This window comes from Penaeus chinensis, chromosome 37 (genome assembly GCF_019202785.1).
Source record: "Penaeus chinensis breed Huanghai No. 1 chromosome 37, ASM1920278v2, whole genome shotgun sequence".
NCBI lineage: Eukaryota > Metazoa > Arthropoda > Malacostraca > Decapoda > Penaeidae > Penaeus > Penaeus chinensis.
Window position 1 is genome coordinate 33552949 of NC_061855.1, and position 7500 is coordinate 33560448.

The following is a 7500-nucleotide window of genomic DNA, read 5'->3' on the forward strand; positions in this document are numbered from 1 at the left end:
GGGAGGGGGAGAGAGGGGAGGGAGTGAGGAAAAGAGAGAGGGAGTAGAGGAGAGAGCAGGGAGAGAGAGGAGAGACAGAGAGAAACAGTGTCTGTGTGTGTGTGTGTGTGTGTATGTGGTGTGTGTGTTTGTGTGAAGGAGAGAGAGAGAGGGGAGAGAGAGGGAGAGAGAGAGGGAGAGAGAAGGAAGAGGAAGAGGAGAGAGAGAAAGAAGGGAGAGAGAGTGAGAGGGAAGAGAGAGAGAGAGGAGAAGAGAGAGGAAGAGAGGGAAAGAGGAGATGAGAGAGAGAGAGAGAGGGAGAGAGGAGAGTGAGAGAGAGAGAAGAAAGAGAGAGAGAGAGTGATGGAGAGAGAGGAGAGAGGGAAAGAGAGAAGGGAGAGAAAAAGAAACTTTACATACGAATATGCATGCAAAAACAACAAACGAAAACAAAACCAAAAACAAAACGTCAGGGGGGAAAACAACAGACCAAACAAAAGAGAGAAAGAAAAAAAAAAAGAAAAATGAAAAGATAAATAAATATAATATTACAACCTCCTTTTCTCTCCCTCTTTCCCTGCTTAAGAGTTATAAAAACGTAAAGGGAAACTTGTATCGGGGCACTGTCTGCCTTACCTGCGCGAAGAAACAACTGTTTTCCCTCAACAGGTTGTGGGCGTAGGGGTTTTCCCGTTGGGGGGGGGGGGGGGGGGGGGGTAAGGTTCTCGGATAATTTTTTTCCCGTTTTTTGACGACAAAGAATGGGATGCTGAATGGAAGGATAGATAAAATAGATAGTAGTAGATAGATAGATGTAGATAGATAGATAGTTGTAGATAGATAGATAGATGTATATGTGAGAAATTTGGCAGAGCTGGATTGGACGAAGATAAAGAGGGGAGGGGGGATAGATAGTGGTTTGCATATATCAAAAATATAGTATCTATTTTTTCTATCTGGGAAAAAGTGTGAGTGAGTAAGAGAGAAATGGGGATGAGACAGACAGACGACAGACAGACGGGACAGACAGGACAGAAGATAATGATAGTAGATAGATAGATAGACAACGGGACAGCAGCAAATAGATAGATATATTGACAAATAGATATGAGAGGGGGGGGGGAGGCGATTTAAGTAACCAGAAAACTGATTTATACGTATAAATATGAACAAACTTCAAAATGCTAATAAACTTGAAAAAGAAAAGAAACATTAAGAAAAACACGCGACAGAAATAAAATAAATTAGAAAGAAAGAAAGAAAGAAAGAAAGAAAGAAAGAAAGAAAAGGAGAGAACAAACAAACACAAAAGAGGAACAGCAGAAAAAAGAGAAAGAAAGACAGACAGAAAAAAAAACATTGGAAAAAGAAGAGGAAGAAGCAGGAAAAGGAGAAGAAAAATATAATAATTTAAAATTCAAAGAGGAGATATTTCACAACATTGACCGTTAATAATTATATATCATTATTCTTATCGAGGCAACCGCTGTCCCTGCACTAAGGAGGGGGGAGGGGGGGGGAGGGAGGTTAAGACAGAAAGCTTTGAGACGAACGAAAGGAAAAGAAAAACTATCTGTCCATCTCCCTTTCTCTTTCCCTAACCTTTACAAAGCGGAGAGAGGATAAATTCCGCAAAGGTGTACATCCTTACGATTACACTGAAAGGGAAAAAGAGTGAGAGGATGTTGATTGACTGATGATTTAGAAAAAAGGTTGATATTGTCTGCTTGTATGTATGTTTACTAAAATACGATTAAAATTATATATATTATCATATATATATTTATAATATTTTTAAAATATTTTACACACCCCAATTATTCACATTGTTATGTGTGTGTGTGGAGTTTGTGTTTTGTAAATTTAAATATAGAAAAGAGAGGGGATGAGAGAAAAAGATGAGGAGGAAGAGAGAGAGAGAGAGAGAGGAGAGAGAGAGAGAGGAGAGAGAGAGGTGGAGAGAGAGAGAATGGAGAAAGAGAAACTACATAAGAAAACGAAAGAGAGAAAGGCAAAAAAAAAAGAAAGTAAAAAAAAAAAAAAAAAAAAAAAACGCAACTTTGAAAACTGATAAAACCCTCGCACTCCTCAACCAATGCAAAAAATGTTTACCCGCCGTATCCCCATAAAAAGGGCCCTTTCCATTAAAATCGAAAATTCGCTTCAAAGTAATTTAGGCGGGGGATGTTGAGTGTGAAATAGCTTTCCAGGTTAAAAAGCCTTTTTTTACGGTTGGTATTTTACAGGCACCCTTTCCCTTTCAGACTGTCTGTTATCAGGGTAATTTTAGGGTTCCCTCGGTTCGTTCTTTTGGCTGGGGTTGGCATATGTATGGTATACATTCTTTTCAAAAAATATATATGTATATTTATTTAATCGGCGCAGTTAGATATCGGGGAAAAAAAGTGTATCTTTTGTCCGAGTTGCGTATGGTTAACACCAAAAAAGTATAATTCTCTGGTTTGAGTAAGCCACACTAAGTACGTATCCTTTTCTCCCAGTCCAGACTATACACCGATCAAAAAGAGTCTAGAGTATATTTGTGTGTATAACAGGGGGGAGAACGGGCATCTGTTGTTCTTCTGTATACTCCTGGCTGAGCATGGTTATAAATGAAAAGGTTTTATTGTTTACCTCCCCTTTCTCTTATCTCTACTCCCCCTTCCCCTTTATCTTACCCCCCCTTTCCCCCTTTTTTTTCTACTCCCCTTCTCTTTATCTCCCCCCCCTTTCCCCTTTCTTTATCTCTACCCCCCCTTCTCTTTTTTCTACCCCCCTTCCTCTTTACTTACCCCCCCCTTCCCCTCTTACCCTCTACCCCCCCCTTCCTCTTTATCTCTACTCCCCCCCTTTTTTATCTTCCCCCCCTTTCCCCTTTTTTCTCGTTCCCCCTTCCCTTTAAATCTCTACCTCCCCCTTCCTCTTTACTCTACTCCCCTTTCCCTCTTATCTTCCCCCCCCCCCTTCCCTTTTATCTTACTCCCCTTCCTCTTTATCTCTACCCCCCCCTTTCCCCTCTTTATCTCTACCCCCCCCTTCCTCTTTATGTCTACCCCCCTTTCCCCTCTTTATCTCTACCCCCCCTTCCTCTTATTCTACTCCCCATCCTCTTTATTGGGTCCTCCCCCATCCTTTTTATCTCTACCTCCTCTTTATTCTACCTCCCCTTCCCTCTTTATCTCTACCTCCCCCTTCCCTCTTTATCTCTACCTCCCCCCCCCTTTTATCTCTACCTCCCCCATCCCTCTTTATCTCTACCTCCCCCCCCCCATTTATCTCTACCCCCCTTTCCCCTCTTAATCCTACCTCCCTTCCCTTTTTCTTACCCCCCTTTCCCTCTTTATCTCGTCCCCTTTCCCCTCTTTATCTCTACCCCCCCATCCTTTTAAATCTCTACCTCCCCTTCCCTTTATTTACCCCCCCTTTCCCCTCTTTATCTCTACCTCCCCCTTCCCTCTTTATCTCTACCTCCCCCATCCCTCTTTATCTCTACCCCCCCCTTCCCTCTTTATCTCTACCTCCCCCTTCCTTTTTTTCTTACTCCCCTTCCTCTTATCTGTCTCCCTTCCTCTTTATCCTACCTCCCTTCCCTCTTTATTCTACCCCCCCTCCCTTTTATCTTCCCCTCCCCCTTTCCCTCTTTATCCGTCCTCCCCCTTCCCTCTTTATTCTACCCCCCCATCCCCTTTATCTCTACCTCCCTCCTCTTTTCTTACCCCCCCCTTCCCTCTTATCTCTCCTCCCCTTCCCTCTTTATCTCTACCCCCCCCCTTCCCTCTTTTTTCTACCTCCCCATCCCTTTATCTTACCCTTTCCCTCTTTATCTCTACCCCCCCCTTCCCTCTTTATCTCTACCTCCCCCTTCCCTCTTTATCTCTACCTCCCCCTTCCCTCTTTATCTCTACCTCCCCCTTCCCTCTTTATCTTCCTCCCCATCCTCTTTTTTCTCTCCTCCCCTTCCCTTTATTCTACCTCCCCCTCCCTCTTTATCTTACCCCCCTTCCCTCTTTTCTTTACCTCCCCATCCCTCTTTATCTTACCCCCCCCTTTCCCCCTCTTTATCTTACCTCCCCCTTCCTTTTACTCTACCCCCCCTTTCCCCTCTTTATCCTACTCCCCTTCCTTTTTCTTCCCTCCCCTTTCCCTCTTTATTTACCCCCCCTTTTTCCTTTTTAAATCTTACCTCCCCCTTCCCTCTTTATCTCTACCTCCCCCATCCCTCTTTATCTCTACCTCCCCCTTCCCTCTTTATCTCGCCCTCCTCCTCCTTCACTTCCCGTTCAAGCGAACTTTATAAAACTGATGTCTGGTCCGTTGGCGGAGTCGGTATGAAGAAGAAGCCCCAAAACCACAGATTAAAAGGGGCGTAGGACGAAGAGGAAAGGGAAAGAAATTAACATTGGAAATGGGAGAGAGGGAAGAGGGAGGAGGAGGAGGAGGAGGAAGAAGAGGGGAGGAAGGCAATAGAAATCGAACAGAAACGTAGGTGAAAGGAAGGGTGGGGACAGAAGGAAGGATGGATTGGAGAAGGGAATGAAATGTAGGCGGGAAATGGAAGGAGGAAGGAGGATGAGGGTAAGGATGGAAGAGTGGAGAGAGAGAGAGGGAGAGAGGAGAGAGAGAGAGAGAGAGAGAGAGAGAGGAGAGAGAAGAGAGAGAGAGAGAGGAAAGGAGAGGGAAGAGGAGAGTAGAGAGAGAGATGAGAGAAAGAGGAGAGAGTGTGAGCAAGAGTGAGGAGAGAGAGAGAGAGAGAGAGGGAGAAGAGAGAGAGAGAGAGAGAGAGTGATGGAGGAGAGAGAGAGGAGAGAGAGGAGAGAAGAGAGAGAGAGAGACGAGGAAAAGAGAGAAAGAGAGACAGAAACAGACAAACACACACACAGAAAAAAATCTGCATCGTGCAATAGCTTTGTGCAACAAGGAAATCCAAGCAGGCATAATGCCCCTGCCTCTGGGGAGAGTGAGAGAGTTGAGCATTCATGATGTTTGAAGGCGACTTTATTGATTAAAGGTGAAGTGAGGCTTTGGACTCCTGGCGCATACGGACTCAACGGGATGGCTGAAGTGGAGTAAAAAAGTAGGTGAACGGGGAGGGGGGAAAATTTCGTTCTTTGTGTGGGGAGGAATCGGGGATGTGGGGAAATGAACTGTGTGGGAGTCGTTTGGATTTGAGGGGAAGTGGCATTTACATTTAGGAAAGTTGTATGTGTTGTGAGAAAATTAATGCGTTGTGATGGGGAAGTGTCGCATGTTGCGAGGAAGTTGTGTGGATTGAGAGGAATCTATATGTTAGAGTTGAGGGGAAAAGCCCTTAGGATTGGAGGGTGTCGAAAGGGGTTTTTTGGTTGATCGAATATTCTGTGAAAATGTTGTACGTGCTGTCAGGAAGTCGTATGGACTTGGAGATAGTTGAACGTGATGTGAGGAAGTCGTATATTCTCTGAGAAAGTCCCATGTGCTATGAAGAGAGCTCTGTGTACTGCTGAGGAAAATAACGTAAGCTGTGAGAAGAGTCCTAATTGCTGTGATGAAATATATAGTTCGTGCAGACCAGGCAATGGGGTGCTCTATTTTCCTGCCTTCCCTTTACCCTCACTCACATCCCTTTCCACTCTTTCCCCTACCCCCACCCCCTTCTCTTCTCCCTTCCCTTTTACCCCTTTTTCTTTCCTCATCCACCCTCTTTTTCCCCTTCTCATTCAAACCTCCTTTTCCCAAAATCCCACCCCTTCGCTTCCCCCTCCCTTCCCACACTCCTTTCTTTCCCCTTACCCCACCCGCTTCCTCTCCCCCCTTTTTCCCCCTAAACCCCTTCCCCTTCATTTTCCTAACCTTAACTCTCCCCTCTTTCACCCCTGACGAAAACCCGTGCCCCCTCGTACGTGCATCAAATTACCCAGGGCGGTTTCGGGCAAGCTCAAGGTATAGAGTTGGTGGGTTTTATATGCGGGCCCCGTGCGAGGTGGGTCGAAGGGTTTCTGGCAAGGGAAGTGATATTTATTAGGGTATGGTTGTGTGTGTGCATTTTTTTTTTATATGTTATATATATATATATTATATAATATATGTATATATATCATATATATATAATATATACACATACATACAAAAAACACAACACAACACACAACACACACACACACACAACACAAAACACACCCACACACATATGTTGTTGATATATATGTATCTTTTCTCTCTATTCTCTTTTGTTATTCTTCTCTCTCTATCTCTTTCTCTCTCTCTCTATCTCTCTTTTATTTATATATATAATATATTTATATTTCATATATATATATATATTTATTATTATATAAGTATTTATATTCATTTATTTATGACAACAAAACACGCCCACACACACACCACACACCACTCCAACACACACACACCCACACACACACACAAAACAAATATTTATATATAATTGTATAATATTTATATATTAATGTTTATTATTATATATATTTATAATATATATATTTAAAATATATATATAGATGTGTGTGTGTGTGTGTGTGTGTTGTGTGGAGTGGTGTGGGGTGTGTGTGTGCATGTGTGTATGTGTTTGTGAGAGAAAAAAGGAATTGGCCAGATAAAAAAACGAAGAGAGAAAAATAGAAAGAGAGATATAAGGAAGGAACAGAGAAGAGAAAATTAAGTGGAGTCTGCCACGATAAAAAAAAAAAAAAAAAAAAAAATCATTAGTTTTCGTCCTAAGTGTTTTCTTTGATCCTGTGAAAAGCAAACCTTGTGTGTGTTTTCTATTTTTATTTTCAATTCTAAAGAAAAAAAAAGTTATATAGTAAACTAAATGTTCATTAGTTCTTGTACATGATATTTCTCGCGTTCTAGTAATGATAGCAACAGTCATTTTCTTGTTCTTTACTTATTTTTCTATGTCATTTTTTACTAAATTAGGTTGATTTTAGAAGGCCTTCTATAAAAACGAAGATTATTTTTAAATTGTTCTCCGTTTCTTTCTGTTTGTCTTTGTCTCTCTCTCTCTTGCCCCCCCCACCCACGTCTGTCTCTCTGCCTCTTTAGCTCTCTCTCTCTCTCACTTTTCTTTTCCCCAATACGCATATTAGAAACAAACATTTCCCCGTCCCTCCCCTTTTTCTTTTTTTGTTGTTGTTGTTCTTTCTCTCTCTTTATATTTTTTTTATTTTTAATTTATATATATATTTATATAATATGTGTGGTTTTGTGTGTGTGTGTGTGTGTGTGTGTGTGTGTGTGTGTGTGTGTGTGTATGTGTGTGTTTTGTTTAATAATATTTAACAAACACAACCACACACACACACACACACACACACACCACACACAAAACCCCAATAAAAATTATATATAAATTTTTTATTTTATATATACAACACCCCAAACAAACACACATACTTTTAAAATGTTAAAAAACATTGTATTTTTACATTATAATATTATTTATATATATATATTATAAAATTTTGTTGTGTTTTGTGGGGTGTGTGTTGTGGGGGTGTATTTACACACACACACGCAAAA